This window comes from Lissotriton helveticus, chromosome 6 (genome assembly GCF_964261635.1).
Source record: "Lissotriton helveticus chromosome 6, aLisHel1.1, whole genome shotgun sequence".
Lineage (NCBI taxonomy): Eukaryota > Metazoa > Chordata > Amphibia > Caudata > Salamandridae > Lissotriton > Lissotriton helveticus.
The window spans coordinates 1,132,602,153-1,132,627,553 of NC_136067.1; the positions used below are offsets into that span (position 1 = coordinate 1,132,602,153).

The 25,401-nt window shown below is 41.9% G+C and overlaps 1 protein-coding gene across 2 annotated transcripts in view; it reads left to right on the forward strand.

Annotated features, from left to right (window-relative positions):
- LOC144763312 (uncharacterized) overlaps positions 1–25,401 on the forward strand; it is a 340,332-nt gene that overhangs the window by 313,468 nt on the left and 1,463 nt on the right. The gene's annotated exons all lie outside the window — the stretch shown is intronic.

Genomic DNA, 25,401 nt, shown 5'->3' on the forward strand with positions numbered 1-25,401 from the left:
ATCTTGTGAATCCTTAACATTACCTAATAGCGATTCGCAAATTGTGAATTGCTATTAGGGAATGCATTCCCATTCATTCCGATGGGCCTACATGCATGAATGGGAATGCCTTCGCAATTTGCAATTACCAAATTGGTAATCGTAATTTGCAAATGCAAATTCAAGGGTGCCTGGGGGCGTAAGGCCCCCCTGAGGTACCCCCCCAAAAAAGGTAAGTATACACATGTGTAGCACACACATGCCCTAAGGGCATGTGTGTGCTACATAGCGCATTGAAAAAAAGCATTTTTCTTTGTGCATTTTTCAATGCATGCACAAATACCATCAACTTGAAGTTTAGGAAATGCTACATGTATCTCAAATAGGGAATCGCAATTTGTGATTCCCTAAATACATTCGCAATTTAGGTGATCACAAAAAATTGTGATTACCTATTTTTCTAATACAAAAAGGTCTATGCATCGCAAAAGGCATTTTTCCAGTCGCAAACGGTAAAATGATTGATGCATGTGCCACAAACTCTCCACAGAATAATAAACAAGTAGGAGATGAGCAAAAACAGACTGCATTGTATAGGTTGTATCTGTCCCTTTTCCTTATGTAATGGAAGAATGACTTGTTTACTATTTACTTCGGCTTCACAGACGTTGCTTAAATCCTCCAAGTTTGAGGCCTATCCCTTGGGCCACAGTAATGGTAAACATTACATACTTGACCCAGATGCATCTTAACCATAAACAGCTTTGGAGAATTCTGTCATAAGCAACTTCCTGTACCTATAGTGACCATATGTCAGTTGAATGTGTTCTGAGAACCAGTTTCACATCTTGGCTCTCTGGCATGCTAATATAGTCTGACCAACAGAGATAGCTTTCTTGCATTTAGGTTCCTTCACTCTTGTCCCCGAGAGTCCAGTGAGTCTGGCCAGGAACTCTTATCTATCCTGTATACTACCGACAGCCAGTGCAGCGTAATCAAACCTGGAGTGAGTGTAAAGTGGCTCTTGTTGCATGCAAATGGCTTCTTTACAGTTTTTGAACAGAGCAAGCTTGGAGCTCTGATGTCAAGCCAGTCTATTTGACTTCTTCTAATCTTGACCTGATCACTGCTGTTGTGGTTTTAATCAGATGCGAAGGATGTTCTTCACCAGTTTTAGTAAGATTTTGAAACTTTTGGCCATTACTGTAAGTAGGTTTCCTCATAGCAGGGATGTAGTTTCAATAAATATCTGGATTCTATACTGGTGGGAATATGTGTATCGCGAGACCCAACATCTCTGGCAAGGTAAATGGGATAGAAAATAGGGCTGCAGCACCAAATAGTAAAATGTTATCCCTATTGAAAACTCATGTCTATATAACGTTATCCTTTGAATTTAGGGCAGATTATGGAATATTTGGAAAAAATGTCTTTTATCAGAATTTTTGAGGTGCTCGAGAAAGCCCTTGTCAAAAGGAAGCGGTTAAAAATGACATAGCCCTTTCAAATTAATGAAATCATTGTACCTGAATGGCTTTAAGCATAACATTTTCCCTGCTGCTGGCCACTGGAAATCCATTGATTGGGCATTGTGCATGGCTGAAAGCAGTTTTCCTCACAGTGAGCAAGGCAACAGACTTTATGCTGTTGCCCAGAGCCCATAAAGGATTTGTACACCTGGATACTGACCAATGGAAAGGAGAAGTAGCTAGCTGCATTTAGTAATGCAACCCTAGCTGGGGTTGTTCTGATCAGGTAAGCTTCAATCAGTATCATGAAGATTGTGCGTGATGTTAATGTTTCTGGCTGAAGGAAGATACCATATGTGGTCACTACGCTAAGAAGGAAGAAGGCCTTTCACTAGGTAGAATGGAACTACCTCCGATCTAGGTCCAGGATTACCTTTACCCGTGCTTTCTGACATTTAGGGTTTGCTAGCTGCCATGACATGGGTACCAGAGTAGCTGTTCATACATTATCCAACAGGACCAATGTGGTTAAATTGACGAAACCCACAACAATTCCCAGTGTCTCCCTTTCTATTTGCCTGTTAGTGAATTTTTCTCTCAGACTGTACGATCCACATAGCGGGAGTATCAAGGAATCAGGATAAAATTAATTACATTTTGGTAAAGCGATTGATCTCCTTTGTCCCTTTGTTAGTACAGAAGCTAGTTTATTATAAAAAAAAGTCAGCATTTAAGATAAAAGTATATGTTATTACCTGTATTCTGAAGAGGTAACATATTTAAGAGGGTTAAAGATGGGATGCATTTGGGCAAAATATGTAATTACTAATATTAATTTATAGTTTAGCAGTTTGCTAGGCTTGTACGGGTAGAGGGTGGCAAGATAATTAATCAATATTTTACAATTCACAGTTTATTCTGACTCATTTAATTGGTTATGAATTATGTAAATTGTGTAATAATAATACTTTTTGTTATATTTTATGTGCGGGGTGCTGGGTTTATAGGGGTATAGGGTTGGAAGTTAATTAAGTAATAATTAACTATTGATTATTCATTATTTAATTGATTATCAATTATGTAAATTGTGTAATAATTACATTTATAGTTATATTTTCAGTGCGGTCTGCTGGGATTGTAGGGGTATAGAGTGGGAAGTTGATTAAGTGCTAATTATTTATTAATGTATTAATGATTTAATTGATTATTAATTATTTTAATTGTGTAATAACGTTATATTTTAGTTATAGTTTAGGTGTGGGCTGTTGGGTTTATACGGATATAGGATGGGAAGTTAAGTAATAATTAACAATTAATTATGTATTTATTAGTTATTTAATTGAGAATTATGTACATTATGTAATATTAATTTATTTTAGTTATATAATAGTTGCGGGTTGATAGGTTTGTACGGGTATAGGGTGGGATGTTAATTAAGTAATAATTATCAGTTATGTAAGTTGTGTTATACTTATTTAATTTAGTTATATTTTAAGGGTGGGCTGCTAGGTTTGTAGGGGTTTAGTGTGGGACGTTAATTTAACACTAAATACATAAAACATTTTTAAGATTAACAATTATTAAATTGTTTAATATTCATGTTAATTGTTTAATTTTTTTTTTGATATATAAAAAAATGGGTTAATTAATAATGTTCATATTAAGAGTTTTATATTTATCTAAATTAATAGGGTTATTCAAGTATGTAATGTGTTAGAAGCATAGTACTTTCCCTACTGTTGCACAGACAGGAGTGGGAATTGTAAATTTAACCAACCCCCCCTCCCCCCCAAGTCCAGTGTTTTCCCTACTGTTCCACAGACTTGAGTGGGAATAGTAAATGTAATCCCTCCAAAGTCGAACGCTTTCCCTACTGTTGCAAACACTGGAGTAGGAATGGTACATTTTACCCCTCTGAAGTCCAACACTTTCCCTACTGTTACACAGACTGGAGTGGAAATGGTAAATTTAACCCCTTCAAAGACAAACCGTTTCACTACTGTTGCACATGCTGGAGTGGTAATAGTAAATTTAATCCCATGTGACCACAGATAAGAGAAGCACATACATAGAGATATTCAAACAGTATCTTTGGGATAGCCCACAAGACAGCGTAATCATGTCGACAGAGGCATTTGTTCTTTTTGTATTCTTAGTTTCTTTTGTTCATTTCTTGGCACTACACGTGCACATTTTTCTGTACAGCCAATGCGTTTCGCCAACACGTCTGGCTTCCTCAGGGCTGTACACGTAACAAAACAACACTATCAACACATTTGACATAGTACACTGATAAAAGGACAACATGTCCACATAGACATATGATACACACAAAAGAAACACATAATAACATGTATACATTCATATTGTGGTCTCAAATCCTGTTTCATCATTGTATTAAAACAGATTTGTTTCCTTCAACAATTTGACACAACAAAGATAGGTCTCTGCTTATACTTGACATGACAGAGGAAGAACATTTCCAGTTTACAGAAAGACATGTATCCTTACAATTCTTATTGGTCTGTCCTTCTATTGAATGATAAAACACATTTACGTACACTCTCCACACGTAAGTTATCACATACGGTGCAAGTATTAACTTTATGTTTAGATGTCAATGGTTTCAAGCCACAAAAGTCTAGATATAATTCTAATGAATACTTCATTGTGTCACTAGTTTAGAATTCAGGTCAGATGGCAGACTGTAACCAAGGCCATCCTACACCCTCAGCTTGTAACAATTAGAGCCAAGAAAACCAGGGAAAAAGGAGACCCTTATTATCATAAAGGGTATGAGATAGAGACGTTGTTCTGCAACAATGAATGCAAGATGAATATGCAAGAGCCCTTGGGGAAGGAGAGTATGGCTAAAGAGAGATGACATCTGAACTCACATGGTGTAATTCTGTAATTAGTACCCACTGTGGTATGGCTGGATAGTCCCCACTCTGGCGGTATCCTAGTGCTGGTGTAAAATTCCACTTCAAAGTTAGTTCAATTATAGAAGTGACACATATGCCTTCATTAAAGATAATATTTTGCAGCACACAGTACATTTTGACTTATATGATCGTGTATAGGATGCACCTTTAATAACGTGCCATATAGGCTTGTGCATCCATAACGACAAACATACTGAATACCACACACGTAGATATTCTGTTTCAGATAAGACGTGTTAGGGAACAAAGTGTGTCTAGTTCAACCGGTATCTCACCGGACAGTGTGATTTAAGGGAAACATGAGCATGCCCCATTAGACTGGTGTTCCACCGGACAGTTGAAAGATGGAAACAAGCAAAGAGTTTCCAGAATGGGCTGCACAATGCACATCGCAAAGACAGACAGTTCCCAACAAACACGCATATATTTGTAATTGTATAATCCCATATCATCAGACACTTAATACGTGCATCGGTATGTTACATGTTGTCTGCCTTAAATCGAGATAGCTATTTTATATCGTCAACAACACAATTACACCCTGTTCAGTGTGCATTCAAACTCCAAAAAAAAAACCCTTACACGCAAACAACAGAACAAAAGAAACTCCACGGAGATACTCGTAATACCTTTTACTTGATAGCCTCTACCTACAACGCTCAGCCATTTAATGGAGCAGGCTTTGTTACTCACTCATGTACGGCCATCGAGGATTCTACCATTGCCCTGTTGCGTCAAACCTTCATGTACATTGCGGAGACCTTAAGTAACCAAATACAATTGACGCAATTCAAGAAAAACTAGAAAGCATCCGTGTGTGAACAAGACGTACGTGTAATACCTTGTAACGTCACACCACCATATTCACTGCGGAGACCAGCATGCCCCGATGACGGATTGCGTACCTCGTAAACAGCTAAAACGACTCAATAAAAAAGCAACATGTGTGTAGGCAAATACGTCCAGTGCCTCATCTATCTATAATAAATGAAAGCGCACTGAAATACTCATTTTCACTGTACATCATTTACTAGGCCAAAGAAAGTAGGTACACTCCTGCTGAAAAACAAATATACAGCACAAAAGAAAGAACAGATGTGTACTTTGATAACATATGAAGATCGTATATGAAACAAATTATTCATATAGTGCACCAATTCAGTTACTGTGTAATGTAGAACACATAAAATGTCACGCGAAGTCGCAGAGTCGCTCATGCAAGATATATCAATTCAGAACAGTCATCATGCCTGTGTTTTCCAAACCAACCCAGTATTCAATAATCTCACCTTATTAAAAGGCCAGCAGAGACATGCCAAAATCTTGGACTGATACCCCACAATTTTTTATTTTATTTTACTTCATACATGAACAGCTCACAGGATATGTACATTGATGTGATATAGAAGTCCTATTTCATGAGGACCATTGACAAGGCGCAAATATTCTATTTCAGTGTAATGTAACACTCGCAAAGTCACGCAAAAATACGGAATAGCTTATACAGAATATATCTATATATTCAACATTTACACAATAGTCAGTAATGCCGCCCCATTGAGTGGCTAATTAAAAATGCCAATGGTTTAGACACAACTGCGAAAATAGCAAGGGCTCATAGGAAGTAATGTAGCTCGCTGTCAAGGTTAAGCCCTTCGCTTACTGATCTCAATCTACAAAGCCACTTCTCTCCTATTTGTTGCAGAAGAAGTTCTCTATTTCCCCCTTTTTTTTGTATGGGTTTGTAGATCAATTGCATGGAATTTGATGTTAAATCTATTGCTTGTTGAACTGCAATATGAGAAACCAATGCAAATGACACATCCGCATTTAGGCACACACTCCTATGTTCCTGAATGCATGTTTTGAGAAGACGGACGTACTGCCTACATATATTTTACCACACACACATATGATCATCTAAATTACATAGCATGTTAAGCAGTTTATGTAATGTCTAATGTTGTAAGTTCTTTTCACATTGTACTCAAAAGTATTAGTTTTCTGTCCCAAATGGCAAATGTTACAACCCCCACACAGGAAAAATCCAAGAGGCGAGCCAGCCAAGTATTCTGGGCCTTCTTGTTTGGACGTGTATAACTGGGGCCCACAAGCTCAATAATGGTCCTGCATCTTCTGTAGACGATGCTTGGGTTTTGTTGGAGTAGGTGACCAACCCCTGGTACCCCCTTCAACAAATACCAATGTCCAATATATATATATATTACCTACTGGCGGTCGCCAGTAGGTAGTTATAGTTAGGACCTAGTTTCCATAGGAAATCCGCCTAGTTTCCATAGGAAATCCGCAACATTCTATTGGGAATAACTTTGGCGCCGGTTGATGAATCTTCGCGAATTTCTCAAAGAAGATGGCCCGCTCCGCTCCTTCCCTGAAAGTTTTGGGGGGATTCGTCAAGTGGGGGCTGAGAAAAAAGGGGGGTCCCAAAACGTGTTTTCCCCATGTTATTTTCCATAGGACGTTTAGACACGGATACAGCCCGAGCGGCTGAACGGAATTACAAGAAATTTGGCAAAATGGTAGAGTCTGATTTGCAGATCACGCTTTTGCTCAAATGGTGTAAATCCCTCCAGTAGTTCCTGAGAAAATCATAAGAAAAAATATATATATATCTATAAGCGCGCACCGTACACGTACGGTGCGCGCACCTTCCCGTGCACGAGCTGCATACATATTGGCTGTCAACTGTCTGTCAACAGTCCTAACCAGAAATTGTTGGCAGCCATCTTGTGCCTCGGTAGACTGAGGCACAAGAAAGCAGAAAAACAAACATTTAGAACTCAAAAAGGGGGCAGGGTCGAAGCACCCTGATCCCCTAGACCTGCTCAGGGGGTCCCACAAGGACCCCCAAGGCCCAATTTTCATTTTTTTCTCAAAAAACGGGGGGTGCGCGCACCGTACGTACGTACCCCCGCGTTTTCCTTTAAAAAAAAATTGGGGGGGGGGGCCTTAGGGGTCCTTGTGGGACCCCCTGAGCAGGCCTAGGGGGTCAGGGTGCTTCTACCCTGCCCCCTTTTTGAGCACAAGCTGCATGCTCATTGGCTTTCAACACTCCAAACCAGGAAGTGTTGGCAGCCATCTTGTGCTCGGTAGACCAAGACACAAGAAAGCAGAAAAACAAACATGTAGAACGCAAAAAGAGGGCAGGGTAGAAACACCCTGACCCCTTAGGCCTGCTCAGGTGGTCCCACACGGACACCCAAGTCCCCCAAACAATTTTTCAAAAACCCCGGTCTGCTTTTTTTCAAATTACCCCCCGGGGGGACCAAATCCCGGGGGCATAGTGAAAAAGAAGTGTGGGGGGGGCCCAACCCCCACCACACTGCCCCGGGGACCGCCACCCCCCGGGGCAAAGCAACGCAGCCCCCTGGCGCATACTGGAGCTTCCAAGGGGAATTGGTTCCCCCTCTGCAAACGCGCCAAGGGGTTGCGTTGCAGAGAGGTGTAAAAAGGGGCGTGGCCTCATTACACCTCTCTGCAATGCAGTCCCCTGGCGCATACTGGAGATTCCTGGTGGGCTAGTTGGCCCCCAGGGACCCCCAGTATGCAAGGGGAAGTAGTTCCCCCTCTGCAAACGCGCTCGGGGGCTGCGTTGCAGAGAGGTCTAAAAAGGGGCGTGGCCTCATTACACCTCTCTGCAATGTAGCCTACTGACGTATACTGGAGGTTTCCCGTTGGGCTAGTTGGCCCCCAGGGGACCCCCAGTATGTAAGGGGACTTAAAAAAATATAACAATTAATACATTTAATAATTATCATTTACAAAACCATTGAAATTCACTGAAAAAAACATAGGTTTCACACACGTTATAGTTAGGAATTAGCATTTAAAAAACCTTGCAAATTCACTGAAAAAACCATAGGTTTCACACATGTTATAGTTAGGAATTAGCATTTAAAAAACCTTGCAAATTCACTGAAAAAACCATAGGTTTCACACACGTTATGGTTAGGAATTAGCATTTAAAAAACCTTGCAAATTCATTGAAAAAAACCATAGGTTTCACACATGTTATAGTTAGCTGGACATTTCACTCATACAAAACCTTTGAAATTCCCCCGTTATAGTTAGTTCAGCTAACTATAACTCGCGCTCCCGCAATGCACTGCTGATGACGTCACATATTACATCATTCATGACATGGTCAGTGACATCACTCATGACATCACTGATGACATCTCAAATGACATCACTGATGACATCACTGATGACATCATCCAGTGAATGTGTGTCTTTCTGAAAAATAAACATTTTTTATATATGTATATCTAAAGAATAAATGGGTAAATAAGTGTTTAAATGGATTTTTTTTCCGTAAAATTGATTGATTAACTGACTTATTAAGTGTATCTTAGTGAATACATATATTAGCGAGTAATGTTTAAATATATAAATATATGTATCAGTGTCTCACTCCTCACTTTGTGTATAAGTGGCTGCATGGGTTGGTGAGTAGCTATGGTTTTTTCAATGAATTTGCAAGGTTTTTTAAATGCTAATTCCTAATTATAACGTGTGTGAAACCTATGGTTTTTTCCAGTGAATATATATATATATATATATATATATATATATATATATCCTACTGGCGGTCACCAGTAGGTAGTTATAGTTAGGACCTTGTTTCTATTTAAAAAGCATTTTTTCTTTTCCCAATAACTTTGGCGCCGGTTGACGAATCTTCGCGAAATTTTCAAAACTAGTGGGGTGCTCCGGTCTGCTCCTACCTTGAACATTTCGGGGTGATTCGGCAAGCTGGGGCCGAGAAAAAAGGGGTGTCCCATAACGGGTTTTCTCAATGTTAATTCCCATAGGAAACTTTAAACACGGCTACAGCCCGAAATGCTGAACGGAATTACAACAAATTTGGCAAAAAGGTAGCCCTTGGTTCAGAAAGTACTCTTTTTGTTAAATGGTGTTAATCCATTCAGTAGTTCCTGAGAAATAAAAAAAAAGGTAAAAAAATGTATTTCCCATAGCAAACTTTAGACACGGTTACAGCTCGAACTGCTGGACAGAATTACACCAAATTTGGTATAAAGGTAGCCCTTGCCTCAGAAAGAACTCTTTTTCTTAAATGTTGTAAATCCATTCAATACTTGCTGAGAACATTAAAATATCAATATATAGAGGCGCGGTGGATCTGCGCACCCTGCCTATCACGAGCTGCATTCTAATTGGCTGTCAACACTCCAAACCAGGAAGTGTTGGCAGCCATCTTGTGCCTCGGTAAACGAGGCACAAGTAAACATTAAAAAAAAGACGTAAGACAAGAAAAGGGGGAGGGTAAAAACACCCTGACCCCCTAGGCCTGCTCAGGGGATCCCACAAGGACCCCCAGGGCCAAAAAAAGCTTCTTTTTTTAATAAAAAAAATCAGCAACATCTGCAGGGGAACTGCAGATCCGGCCGAGAAAATAAAAAATACAAAGCGCCGGCTCCCACGCTTCGTTAATATTTAGCCCCCGGATGAGCTAGGTCCCGGGGGCAGTGAATAAAAAAAGAAAAAAGAGGGAGGGGGTCCCAATACCCCCCACACTGCCCCGGGGACTGCCACCTCCCCGGGGCAAAATCATTGAGTTGCAGGGGGAACGCAGCCCGGGGACCGCCACCCCCTGGGGCTTCTTTTTTAATCTAGGGGGGTCTCCAAGGCTCCCCCAAGCCCCGGGGAACGCTACCCCCGGGGCTTTTTAAAAATATTTGCGGGGGCCACATGGCTCCTCTGCAGCCCCGGGGACTGCCACCCACCAGGGGCTTCTATTTTTAAACAAGTATTTGCATAGCCAATAGGTCTCGCTTTTAGAACCTTATTTTTTAGTTATGCAGCACATTTTGGTGCAACAACATTAACTGTTGCATGGTTAAACACTTATAAGGTCCCAAAGGCGAGACCTATTGGCTATGCCAATGCTTGTTTGACTTTTGTTTGATAAAATGTGTATACTCCCTGATGGGGCTAGGCAGGTTGTTCTTTACTGTACCTTTTCCAGGGGCCCAATGAGCCTCTGTCCTCTCACTGTTACACCAATAACTTTACAGAGGGAGTTTGCACTAACAGATGTTTGTCGGAAATCCCAATGTGTATGGGGTCACTTTGATGGCCTAGATGTAAGCATGGTGGTTTTGAGCATCCAGCATAATTGTGGGGAGGGCATATCATTGTGAAAGATCTGGTTTTGTAGGAGGTGATGAAAAGTTTGCTTTCATCATTTGCAACGTCCATTGACTCCAGAGGTTAAGGGTTGTTCAAAGGATAGGCATTGATCATAAATTATTCTACTAAGCAGATTTGTGGTCTAGGGTGCAATGACTAAAGTGTTGGCACTGGTACAAGACGGTAAGGTTTCAATTCCAGACTTCCGAAGTTGACCATACGTGATCCTCGACAAACCACTTTTATTTGTACATCTAACCTCCAACAATTGGGAATGCTTCAAAATATACTGAATGACGTCTTGCACTCAGCATACAAGAACTAGACATCTACACAGAATGAATTACAAAAAGACCCTAAAACTGGTCCCAGGATGCTAGTTTCCAGTCCAGAGAGGACCTAGCCTGCAGTTCAGGCTGGACTGTTCACATGAGGAGCAGGGGCAAGACTGATTTGCATATGACGTTGGAGTTTAATGTCCTGTTAAGAAACATGCTATTGTGATGTGACAGTGGCTGAGAACTACAGCCGTCATGTGTCCTTATGTTCCTTTTTTCCTTTTCAATAAAAAGAGGTTTAACAAAAAAGACTGATTTGCATATGGCTAGGTCCAAACTGGGGTGCCATAGTGAGCAAAAGAAAAATTGATTAAATCCAGATCTTTTGACTTGGACAAAGTGCTGAAACTTTTCAATCACTTACCCCATCATTTTGTTGCATTAGCTATGTTTGCCCTCAGTGGCCAAGGGTAATCCCAGACGTGGGTCCCTTGCTTGCTGTGCCACTGGATTCAAGCTAGCCTGGCTCACATGGAGTGATATCCAGCAACCGGTCCCAGGAGGCTTGTTTGCGGTCCACAGAGGACCTGGCCTGGCAGTTCTGGCTGGAAGGTTCCCATGAGGAGCAGGGTCTAGACTGATGTGCATATGGCTGGTTCCAAACTGTGGTGTCATAATGAGCAAAAGAACACATGGATTAAACATAGATCTCTTGACTGGGGGTGAGTGGATTCACCTCTCTGTCCATCATATTGCTGTGTTTGCTATCTACACAGAATTCTTCATTTTTACCCTCAAGTCTGTGGTGCTTGTAGTTAGACCAGTATGCTCAGGTGGGAAAACAAGACGTTGACACAGGTCTGTTGCCAACCTTGTCAAGTACCTATAAGCCTGCAGGAGGGCTGATTGCCCTCGTTATATATCACTTTCTGTCCTTGGCCTTTGGCCCACCCAGCCCCAGCTCTCCTGGCCTTTCAGAGACCCTGGCTTGTTCAGAAAGCACCCGGACCTACAGGTCAGATTTTATCGGCACTAATCCCCATTCGCACACAATTTCTTTTCCGAGGCAGGTGCTTTTGCCATGAAGCCAAAGACACATACACACGAAAGAAGTTAGGCCAAAACACTCTCACAAAATAAACAATTCATCACTCAACTCTCTCCCATGGTCTGACGTGGCAAGTAAACCAAAAGATTGTTTTAAAGTAAATGAACAACCTTTCTCAACATTACTCTGAACTAGCAAATGGCAGACCTACAATACGATGGAAAATAAAGTTTGCATGCTAATTTAAACAAGCACGGCAGGTCTGCCGGCAGCAGGAGGAGGCCGGTGCGCACCTTGCACGGCAGACATTGGCCGCGCAGCAGCGAAAGTGGCAGGCTAGCAGCAGGGGGAGGGGGCATGGGCAATTTCCTTTCAGGAGCGTGCGACCATATGGCGCCACCATATAGCGCGTGTGCTCCCGAAAGGAAATCGCCAAGATGTGCACGCGTTGCATTGCAAGCAATACAACGCGTGCACTTCTTTGCTGCAAATGCATTGCCGATGGCATTAGGTCTCCTCCTATGCAACGCATGCGCGTTGAGTAGGACGAGACCTAAAAATAACAAACCTGTGGGGGGGGTGCTCGAGCCCCCCCCACACGCCCCGGGGGCCGCCAGCTCCCCGGGGCTCTACTTACTGAAATTCGCGCAGCCCCCCTCCTGGAGCCTGTGATGGTCCTGGGACCGCCGCCCCCCAGGGCTGGCTCCTGCAGTGCCCTGAGGTGCCCACCCCTGGGACACTGCTGTTTGCAATAGCAGGGTGGGAGCCTCAGGGCTCCCGCCCTGTCATAGCAAACTTGGTTTGGATTTTGGAAGAGGGAGCAGGAAACCTGCTCTCTCTTCCAAAATCCAAACCAGATTGCTATCCACACGGGGAGCTGCATGTCAGCAGCTCCCCATGTGGAAAAGCAATGCCGGCTCCCGCAGGACCCGGGGAGCCGGCAGGACCCTGGGGGCATTGGGGCGGCCCCCACGGTCCCCAATGAGGTGGCCAGGCCCGAGGGATGGGGTCCCCAGGGCCAGACATGGCCAGAGAGGCGGGCCAGGTGGCCCTCCTCCCCAATAATATATTTTTTTTAAATCACGCAAAGGCCAGCCCCGGGTGGTGGGGTCCCCGGGGCCATAAATGGCCTGAGGAGGGGGGCCACGCAGCTCCCCTCCATAATAATAAAAAAAAGAATGTGGCCATGCCCTGGGGGATGGGGTCCCCGTGGCCCGGAATTGGCCTGGGGAGGGAAGCCCACACGGCCCCCTTCCTGTTAATATATATATATATATATATTTTCTAAATGGGGTTCAGGCCCTGGGGGATTTTAAATCTCTGGATCGTGCCGGAGGCTCCACCCCCTCCCGGCAGCACTCTGCAAACGTGCCCCCTGGCGTGTCGTAAGTATCCCCTTGAATACTGGGGGTCCCTGGGGGCCAACTAGCCCACCAGGTACCTCTAGTATGCGCCAGGGAGCTGCATTGCAGAGAGGTGTTCAGAGGCCTTGCCCGTTTTTACACCTCTCTGCAACGCAGCTCTGTGGTGCTTACTGGTGGTACTTGGTGGGCTAGTTGGACCCCAGGGACCCTCAGGTTTCAAGGGGACTTAATCCCCTAACTTAAAATGCGCCACAGTGGTAAAGGCAGGGGGCGGGGCTCTAAGGTGACGTGTGCAAACATGCCCTGTGGCACGTTTTAAGTTGGGGAATTAATTCCCCTTCAATCCTGAGCGCCCGGGGGCCAACTAGCCCACCAGGTACCTCCAAAAAGTGCCAGAGGCCTGCGTTGCAGAGAGGTGGTCCAGACCACGCCCCTTTTTACACCTCTCTGCAATGCAGCTCTGTGGCGCTTACTGGAGGTACCTAGTGGGCTAGTTGGACCCCAGGGACCCTCAGGATTCAAGGGGGACTTAATCTTCCAACCTAAAATGCGCCACGAGGCACGTGTGCACACTGGTAAAGGGAGGGGGCAGGGCCTGAGCTGACATGTGTACAAACACGCTCTGTGACACATTTTAAGTTGGGGAATAAGTTCCCCTTCAATCCTGAGGGCCCCAGGGGGCCAACTAGCCCACCAGGTACCTCCAGTAACTGCCAGAGACCTGCGTTGCAGAGAGGAGGTCCAGGCCACACCTTTCTACACCCCTCTGCAATGCCGCTCTGTGGCGCTTACTGGAGGTACCTTGTGGGCTAGTTGGACCCCAGGGACACTCAGGATTCAAGGGGACTTAATACCTCAACTTAAAACGCACCACGGGGCGCGTTTGCACAGTGGTGAAGGGAGGGGCGGGGCTTTTCTGCACCTCTGACTTAGAGGTAGTTTTAATGTCACTGCCCTATTATGTACTAGGGCCTTAATCACGGGGGTACCCCAACACATAGTGTTCCCCATTGTATGTAGGTGTTTCACTGTATTCTAAGTGTCTTTTAGCATAGCACTGGCTCTATGCCGGGTTAGTCAGAGTCAGCTCCCACCAGTACCCATCCGAAAAAGTTGAGTGCACAGGATGATTTTGCAACAAGGCCTCTTTCTGCTCCTCTCTTTGTTCTTTCTGCGCGTTTTGCTTCTTCTTGCACTTTTCTTCGTCTTTGAGGACTTCTGTTGCTTCTTTCTGCATTTATTTTGCTTCTTTCTGTGCATTGTTTCTTCTTTCTTCACATGTCCTACATCTGTAGGCATAGTTGGAAACTAGCATTTAAAAAACCTTAGAAGTTCACTTAAAAAGCCATAGGTTTCAGGCATGTTATAGTTCGAAATTAGCATTTAAAAAACCTTTGAAATTCACTGAAAAAAACCATAGGTTTCAGGGATGTTATAGTTAGTTGGACATTTCACTCGTACAAAACCATAGAAATTCCCCCGTTATAGTTAGTTCAGCTAACTATAGCTCGCGCGCCCGCAATGAACTGCTGATGATGTCACATATTACATCACTCATGACATGGTCAGTGATATCACTCATGACATCACTGATGACATCTCAAATGTCATCACTGATTACATCATCCTTGTGATAGAATGGCAGAGCTCCTCTCACCTTAATATAACCTTTGATACACACACTCAAACATAGAAACTAACATTTTCAAAACAATGGACATACCAATACCAGTTACAACACACCTATTCAGTAATTCCAAGATCTACACCCACATCCACTCATTCACCAACAGTCCTATACAGTCACTCATACATGTACTCACTCATCATATGTACTCATACATCTATACATCCTGTTACACACCACCACTCATCCATAGTTACTCACACACATAGTCACACATGCAAACAAAGTATCGAACATCCATTTACTTGTATATACCGTTATACACACACCACCACACTAACTTCTACAGAAACTTACACATACTTACTCTCTTAAAAACACATTCATCCACCTATACAGTCCTGCACACATGCTTTCTTCAATTCATACAAACAGTGAGTCACTCATTCATGCATCTATGCACTAAGTAATAACCCCCACTGAACCACACAGACACTCATACTGATACTCAAAAATCTAACTAATAACCCATATAGACACTCATGTAGCTACTCACCAACCCATGCAGCCACTTATACACAAAGTGAGAGACTGATACAGATATTTACATATTTAAACATTACTCACTAACCCATGTATTCACTAAGATACACTTAATCAGTCAGTTATACAATCAATTTTACAAAAAAAATCATCCATTTAGACACTTATATACCTATTTAGTCTTCCATTGACCTTGAGATATACATATATAAAACATATTTAATTTTCAGAAAAACACACTTTCACTGCATGATGTCATCAGTGTTGTCATGAGTGATGTCACGGACCATCTCATGAGTAATGTAATATGTGAGGTCATCAGCAGTGCATTGCGGTCGCGCGAGTTATAGTTAGCTGAACTAACTATAACGGGGCAATTTCTATGGTTTTGTACGAGTGAAATGTCCAACTAACTATAACGCCCCTGAAACCTATGGTTTTTTTCAGTGAATTTCTAAGGTTTTTCAAATGCTAATTTCTAACTATAACATGCCTGAAACCTATGGTTTTTTATTGAATATATATATGCTTTTTGTAGTAGTAAATAAAACATTTTAATATAATGTACAATATGTTTAATAATAGTCTAACATTATGTATATGTGTATATATATAAACATACGACATCGAGAAAGGCACTTCCGCCGAAACGCGTCTGTTGCTGTAACTAATAAATAGAACTTGCATTTCAAGCTGCCCGGAGTGCGGTTTTCCTTGTGTACGTGAAGTGCAATTGGGATTTGAGCATAATATATAAACATACACACACATATATATGTATGTGTTTATATAAGTATGTCTTTATATATAGAATTAAATATTTTTTACATTTATTTAATTTACATTATATTATTGTTATATATTAAAATATTTTAGATTTACTATTTTAAATTATGTATATTGAAAAACAAATATTTTGTTTGTTTTTTAACAATGTTAGTGTGGAACGAGATTTTTGGGGAGGTATATTTGTATTTACCATTAGAAGAATATGAACACAATATTTTAGTAAATTATATTTTTGCACAATATTTTCGTTTCATGATACTGCTGTGTTCAGTAATGTATTTCGAAGAACAGTGGTCCCTATATGGAATTAATACACACAGAAAAATAATCATATACTTGATAAGTAATATGTCTTCTGCCCGTTTGGACAGGGTTTATTTATCAATAAGTGCAGAGATAAGGTTTTTTTGGAAGAATGTCAAGCGGGCACAGCCGTGACCCTCAACATACAAGACAAAAACAACAAGGAAGAAATGTGAACAAGGCAAGAAAATAAGTCTGCATACTTGTACATCAGTAAAGCAGGCACAAAATATAATGAAACCTCTCCATTGCAAATTTGTACAGAAATAGCTCGCATATGGGGTTTTTTAAAAAGGTCGACGACGTTTCGATGCCTATAGAAATGAGGGCATCATCATCAGGACAAGGGTTAACATTATTGTTGTCTTGGGCGAAAGCAATATATAATGCCTTTAAGTTACATTTACTTTTACAACCATATTTACAATTGGGAGAAAAGAGAGAGAGAAAAACACAACAAGAATTAAGATAAGTAAAGGCATGTATTAATGATCCTATTATTTACAATAAGTGAACTGCTTCTTGGTGAAGCCCAGTGGTGCGTGAGTTAAAAACAAGGTTTTCGACGCAGTGACTATTAACGGCGTAGTGACTCTAAAATTTGGGATTTGTGTGTGAAGCAAAAGTGATTTCGGCCACTTCAAGGAATTCCTACGGATCCAGAAACTGCGGCACCTTAGTCATAACATTAATCAGATACTAATAGTCTAGGGTGCAGTTGAGGCGGAAGTTCAATTTTACATGCATGGCAGTATTTAGGAAAGTGAGGCAGAAGTGCACATTGGCGCAAGAGTGGAGGGACGCATGTTGACGTGCTAGTGATAGAAGAATAGTGTACATACTTCGTCATACAATGACGCTGGCCGTTTAGGAATAAAACGCCGAAATCGGAGGATCGTTTGATCTGAAAATTGAAAACGGGACGTTAAAACATTCAAGGGTGCGCATGCTGGGCATCTAAATTACGAAGTGCGGGTGTTGTTTACCTAATTCTTCCGATGGTTTTTCTGCAAAAGTAGTAGTTTTAGCAGAATGGTAGCGAGCCGGGACTCAGTAGCTTCAATGGCAAAGGAGCGCGATGGCTTCCTAACACGGGCAAAAAACGAGGGTCTCAGTAAAGTACCTCAATTCTGAGTCTAAGAAATAAGGGTTTATGTCGGCTATTTTACTTACTAGAAGAGTGCGGCGGCACTGCTGCGGGTGTAGCATCCAGTGAACAGTGAGCCTAGGTTCCTGGGCTTTCGATGAAACTGCGGTGAGGTAAACAGTGTTAAAGGACTGGCTGACGAATACTATTTGTGAAGGGGGTGTTTTTGGCGGCCATCTTAGAGTGGTGATATTAAGCTAGCGTGAGCATGCAAATTTATTAAAAAAGCAGACATGAAAATAACATCCGTACATTTCAGTATTATGGGCATATGACAGGAGTTTGCAACAAGGACTTCCCGTCCTTAATTCGATTTAAAAACATGACAGACAATAACGTATGTGCATTTCAGTATAAATGACATAAAGGAGGATTTTACAGCAGGGATGTCCAGTCCTCAATCCGATTTAACCCCTTCCGAATGCTGTTGGTCCGTAGGATCCACTGTAGTTCCTCTTTGTTTAGTAATTGGGCCATGTCTGCCCCTCTGGGGGGGGGGTTTGATAACCGTGATCACTGTCCATTGTAGGTCATTCTCGTTGTGTCCATTTGCAGAGTAATGTTCCACGAGGGGTGCATTTGCTGTCTTGCATTTGATCCTGCTTCGATGTTGGCCAATACGCAGTTTAATTTTCTGGCTGGTTTGTCCAATGTAGATTAGACCACAGGGGCAAAAGATGGCATAGACTAAATTTGCAGAATTACAATTGGAGAAGGACTTTCGCTCAAATTTGATATTGTCATATGTGAACATTTTCCCTTCAATAGTGGTATCGCAGTACATACACCCACCACATTTATTGTGACCAGTAACAGGTGGGAGCCCCCACACATCATTTATGGTTGTTTTCAGTGTTGGTGATGGGAGTGCTGCCCTTACTAGGTGATCTTTGATATTTTTTGCACGTTTAAAGGCAAACATTGGCTTATCTAAAGTTAGTTGTCCAGCATTGAGAACCGGCCAATGCTTTAGAACACTTTTTCTTATGACGTTGGACACTGGCGAGAACGTAGTGACACATATGAGTTTGTCCTGTTCATTTTTTGGTTTAGGCTCAAGAAGGGTTTCCCTGGGGCAGTACCAGGCTCTTTTAAGGGACTTTCGCACCAGTTTTCGTGGGTAACCTCTGCTTCTTAATTTTTTGCTAAGGGTCTTTGCTTCAGAGATGTAGTCTTCCCTAAAATAGCAGTTACGCCCAATCCGGAGAAACTGGGAAAAGGGTAAAGAGTCGCGTAAGGCCCTAGGATGATGGCTGGTATACTCGAGCAGTGTATTCCACTCAGTGGGCTTGCGGTGTAGTGTGGTAGTTAAACGGCCTTCATTATGTTTTATTTGCAAGTCAAGAAATGGAATTGAATCTTTACTGGTGGTTATAGTAAAGCGGAGGCCTCCGCTATTATTGTCAAGCCAATGTTGAAATGCTAGGAGGTTCTCAGGGGACTCATTCCATAGCAGGAAGATATCGTCTATATATCTTTTCCACAGAGAAATTCCTCCGTGGAAAGGATTAGACGTATGCAGAATGGTACTGGTTTCCAGATGGTCCATGTACAGAATGGCTAGGTTTGGAGCAAAAATAGCTCCCATGGACGTACCCTTTACTTGACCATAGAATTGTCCCTCAAACAGGAAAAAGTTCCTGGTGAGGCAGATTTCAAGTAATTCAAGGATAAATAGTGAGGGTACATTGTGTGGACGTGCTCTTGATTCAAGAACCTTCTCAATCACCCTTAGGGATTCAAATTGTGGAATATTAGTATACAATGATTCCACATCCAGCGTGCACATAGTGCTGGATGTGGGGTCAAAGGGATACTCTTCAATGAAGGTTATCATGGCCATACTATCCCTGATGTAACAGATGGTTTCAGGGACGAAGGGCTTGATAAAATAATCTATGTAATGACCTAAAGGCTCAAGGATTGACCCACAGCCCGAAACAATCGGGCGGCCCGGTGGTGATTGAGGGTTTTTGTGAATCTTGGGCAGACAGTATATCACAGGGGTACGTGGGGATTTAGTATTCAGAAAGTCATGTTCTTTTTTAGAAAGGAATCCTGAGTCAAGTGCCCTTGTAGTGACAGTTAAGATAAGGTCTTGAATATCATTGGTGGGGTTCCGAGGGAGTTTACAGTAGTGCTCGGTGTTATTAAGTTGTCGTAGTACTTCAGATTTGTAGGCTTCAATGTCCTGAATAACTATTCCACCCCCTTTGTCTGCGGGTTTTATAATCAAAGACTGGTTATTTTTCAAGTTTGAGATCGCTTTTTTCTCATCTAGAGTAATGTTATATGGGATGTAGGACCTTTTATTTTCAAGGTGTGATAGGTCCTTGAGTACCAGTTTTTCAAACGTTGGAATCTCAGCTGGGATCATGTTGGCTGTGGGGGAGAATTTTGAGGGAGGTCTGAACGGAGTGTTAAAGTTCTTAGGTATAGATGGATTAAGACTGAAAAAGCTTTTTAGACGTACTTTTCTAAAGAACCTTAATAGTTCAGTTTGAGCTTCCTGAAAGTTAGGACGTACTGTGGGTACGAATGACAAGCCTTTGCTGAGGAGTGATATTTCATTGCTGGATAGCATATGATCTGTAAGATTAAAGATCGGCAAGAGACCAGCTCAAACTGAACTATTAAGGTTCTTCAGAAAAGTACGTCTAAAAAGCTTTTTCAGTCTTAATCCATCTATACCTAAGAACTTTAACACTCCGTTCAGACCTCCCTCAAAATTCTCCCCCACAGCCAACATGATCCCAGCTGAGATTCCAACGTTTGAAAAACTGGTACTCAAGGACCTATCACACCTTGAAAATAAAAGGTCCTACATCCCATATAACATTACTCTAGATGAGAAAAAAGCGATCTCAAACTTGAAAAATAACCAGTCTTTGATTATAAAACCCGCAGACAAAGGGGGTGGAATAGTTATTCAGGACATTGAAGCCTACAAATCTGAAGTACTACGACAACTTAATAACACCGAGCACTACTGTAAACTCCCTCGGAACCCCACCAATGATATTCAAGACCTTATCTTAACTGTCACTACAAGGGCACTTGACTCAGGATTCCTTTCTAAAAAAGAACATGACTTTCTGAATACTAAATCCCCACGTACCCCTGTGATATACTGTCTGCCCAAGATTCACAAAAACCCTCAATCACCACCGGGCCGCCCGATTGTTTCGGGCTGTGGGTCAATCCTTGAGCCTTTAGGTCATTACATAGATTATTTTATCAAGCCCTTCGTCCCTGAAACCATCTGTTACATCAGGGATAGTATGGCCATGATAACCTTCATTGAAGAGTATCCCTTTGACCCCACATCCAGCACTATGTGCACGCTGGATGTGGAATCATTGTATACTAATATTCCACAATTTGAATCCCTAAGGGTGATTGAGAAGGTTCTTGAATCAAGAGCACGTCCACACAATGTACCCTCACTATTTATCCTTGAATTACTTGAAATCTGCCTCACCAGGAACTTTTTCCTGTTTGAGGGACAATTCTATGGTCAAGTAAAGGGTACGTCCATGGGAGCTATTTTTGCTCCAAACCTAGCCATTCTGTACATGGACCATCTGGAAACCAGTACCATTCTGCATACGTCTAATCCTTTCCACGGAGGAATTTCTCTGTGGAAAAGATATATAGACGATATCTTCCTGCTATGGAATGAGTCCCCTGAGAACCTCCTAGCATTTCAACATTGGCTTGACAATAATAGCGGAGGCCTCCGCTTTACTATAACCACCAGTAAAGATTCAATTCCATTTCTTGACTTGCAAATAAAACATAATGAAGGCCGTTTAACTACCACACTACACCGCAAGCCCACTGAGCGGAATACACTGCTCGAGTATACCAGCCATCATCCTAGGGCCTTACGCGACTCTTTACCCTTTTCCCAGTTTCTCCGGATTAGGCGTAACTGCTATTTTAGGGAAGACTACTTCTCTGAAGCAAAGACCCTTAGCAAAAAATTAAGAAGCAGAGGTTACCCACGAAAACTGGTGCGAAAGTCCCTTAAAAGAGCCTGGTACTGCCCCAGGGAAACCCTTCTTGAGCCTAAACCAAAAAATGAACAGGACAAACTCATATGTGTCACTACGTTCTCTCCAGTGTCCAACGCCATAAGAAAAAGTGTTCTAAAGCATTGGCCGGTTCTCAATGCTGGACAACTAACTTTAGATAAGCCAATGTTTGCCTTTAAACGTGCAAAAAATATCAAAGATCACCTAGTAAGGGCAGCACTCCCATCACCAACACTGAAAACAACCATAAATGATGTGTGGGGGCTCCCACCTGTTACTGGTCACAATAAATGTGGTGGGTGTATGTACTGCGATACCACTATTGAAGGGAAAATGTTCACATATGACAATATCAAATTTGAGCGAAAGTCCTTCTCCAATTGTAATTCTGCAAATTTAGTCTATGCCATCTTTTGCCCCTGTGGTCTAATCTACATTGGACAAACCAGCCAGAAAATTAAACTGCGTATTGGCCAACATCGAAGCAGGATCAAATGCAAGACAGCAAATGCACCCCTCGTGGAACATTACTCTGCAAATGGACACAACGAGAATGACCTACAATGGACAGTGATCACGGTTATCAAACCCCCCCCAGAGGGGCAGACATGGCCCAATTACTAAACAAAGAGGAACTACAGTGGATCCTACGGACCAACAGCATTCGGAAGGGGTTAAATCGGATTGAGGACTGGACATCCCTGCTGTAAAATCCTCCTTTATGTCATTTATACTGAAATGCACATACGTTATTGTCTGTCATGTTTTTAAATCGAATTAAGGACGGGAAGTCCTTGTTGCAAACTCCTGTCATATGCCCATAATACTGAAATGTACGGATGTTATTTTCATGTCTGCTTTTTTAATAAATTTGCATGCTCACGCTAGCTTAATATCACCACTCTAAGATGGCCGCCAAAAACACCCCCTTAACAAATAGTATTCGTCAGCCAGTCCTTTAACACTGTTTACCTCACCGCAGTTTCATCGAAAGCCCGGGAACCTAGGCTCACTGTTCACTGGATGCTACACCCGCAGCAGTGCCGCCGCACTCTTCTAGTAAGTAAAATAGCCGACATAAACCCTTATTTCTTAGACTCAGAATTGAGGTACTTTACTGAGACCCTCGTTTTTTGCCCGTGTTAGGAAGCCATCGCGCTTCTGTGCCATTGAAGCTACTGAGTCCCGGCTCGCTACCATTCTGCTAAAACTACTACTTTTGCAGAAAAACCATCGGAAGGATTAGGTAAACAACACCCGCACTTCGTAATTTAGATGCCCAGCATGCGCACCCTTGAATGTTTTAACGTCCCGTTTTCAATTTTCAGATCAAACGATCCTCCGATTTCGGCGTTTTATTCCTAAACGGCCAGCGTCATTGTATGACGAAGTATGTACACTATTCTTCTATCACTAGCACGTCAACATGCGTCCCTCCACTCTTGCGCCAATGTGCACTTCTGCCTCACTTTCCTAAATACTGCCATGCATGTAAAATTGAACTTCCGCCTCAACTGCACCCTAGACTATTAGTATCTGATTAATGTTATGACTAAGGTGCCGCAGTTTCTGGATCCGTAGGAATTCCTTGAAGTGGCCGAAATCACTTTTGCTTCACACACAAATCCCAAATTTTAGAGTCACTACGCCGTTAATAGTCACTGCGTCGAAAACCTTGTTTTTAACTCACGCACCACTGGGCTTCACCAAGAAGCAGTTCACTTATTGTAAATAATAGGATCATTAATACATGCCTTTACTTATCTTAATTCTTGTTGTGTTTTTCTCTCTCTCTTTTCTCCCAATTGTAAATATGGTTGTAAAAGTAAATGTAACTTAAAGGCATTATATATTGCTTTCGCCCAAGACAACAATAATGTTAACCCTTGTCCTGATGATGATGCCCTCATTTCTATAGGCATCGAAACGTCGTCGACCTTTTTAAAAAACCCCATATGCGAGCTATTTCTGTACAAATTTGCAATGGAGAGGTTTCATTATATTTTGTGCCTGCTTTACTGATGTACAAGTATGCAGACTTATTTTCTTGCCTTGTTCACATTTCTTCCTTGTTGTTTTTGTCTTGTATGTTGAGGGTCACGGCTGTGCCCGCTTGACATTCTTCCAAAAAAACCTTATCTCTGCACTTATTGATAAATAAACCCTGTCCAAACGGGCAGAAGACATATTACTTATCAAGTATATGATTATTTTTCTGTGTGTATTAATTCCATATAGGGACCACTGTTCTTCAAAATATGTAATGCCCAAGGTCCCTATAAATATACCTTAAGGGTTCCCTTGTTCTGTTGAAACGTGTTCAGTAATGTGTCAGTGATCCGATGGGATATGTCAGAATTACTAACAGGAAAAATTAGATTGACTTTTTAGCTACTCTTGCATGTTTGAGAGCTCCAGTAATGACTTGTCAGTAAAGCGTAATACATTTCTGAATTGACTGAGAAATATTTCCACACTTAATATGACCGTAACTGGCCTCCTGAAGAATTTATATCTTCTCTAGATACCTCCAGTGCTGGCCCAGAAGCAGGCATTTGACTAGACTTTCATGAGTGTTAATGCAATTTGGCTAGACAGGCAAACAGCCAATGGCATTAGTAAGCTTCTTAACTGAACCTTTTTTGGGGGGGGGAGGTGGACAGAGTTATGTAGCACTGCTCTGCATTTTTTGTTTGTGGCTGAAAAAGGCTTGTATTATGACTTAAATGGAATGCACCACCCACATTAACTTATAATAGTCCTGTGTAATGAAGGTTTGGAATCTGTGTGTACTAGAAAAGGTTTGACATTACTCTCTTTGCGATTAACATCTATGCCTAACAATTCAGAATGTATGTGTGGTATTTAGTGCTCTAGAAAGTGAAAAGATGATCACAAAAATAACCTGGGAATTCTATGAGCAGATGTGTAGATTCAGCTACATAGTTGCACATATTAATGAGCTGTCCAAAGCTGGGCAACTATATAGACATAGCCTCTCCAGCTAGGAAGCCTGAGGTAGAATCATTGAGGACATCCGAATGAGATTTATTTCACAATATATCCCAAATGTGGGAAAGTTGACTATTATTGTTTTCTATCACTAGAGCTGACACCTTTGCTTGCTCTTTGGTGTGTATGAATTGTCAATCTGGTTGCTGTGGAAAAGTTGGTCTGTCGCTAAACAATCTATCCAAGGACTGTCCAGTTATTTGTGACTTGCATGTCTTCTTAGCATGGTGGAGATATTGACATTGTTTAGGCCATTCATCCGGAGGCATTAGAGTTGCTATATAGGCAGGGTAAATGAGATCAGAGAGTGGGGAGTTGAAAATAAAGGGTATGACAAGTCCTTTTTTATCAGCTGAGCATGAATAACAAAGTGTAATGGATGTCTCCACCTTTTACTGTTTTCATTGGTCCACTGATTTTATTCACCCACCTTTCTTATTTGAATAAGATGCTGCAAGGATTGATGGTGGTAGCATAGGAGGGAGTTTTGTGAAACTCTGCTTATGCTGATGTGCAAATTGTTTACATTATAGTGCGGGATAACTGTGAAGAAGCCACACACAAATGTGGATTTCATAGTTTGTTTAAGCTTTTTAATTTGTCATGGAAATTAATACCCTGTTCATATATGTTTACTAACTTCTTTATTCAAACAATTTTAATTAATAAAAAAGCAATACTAAAAC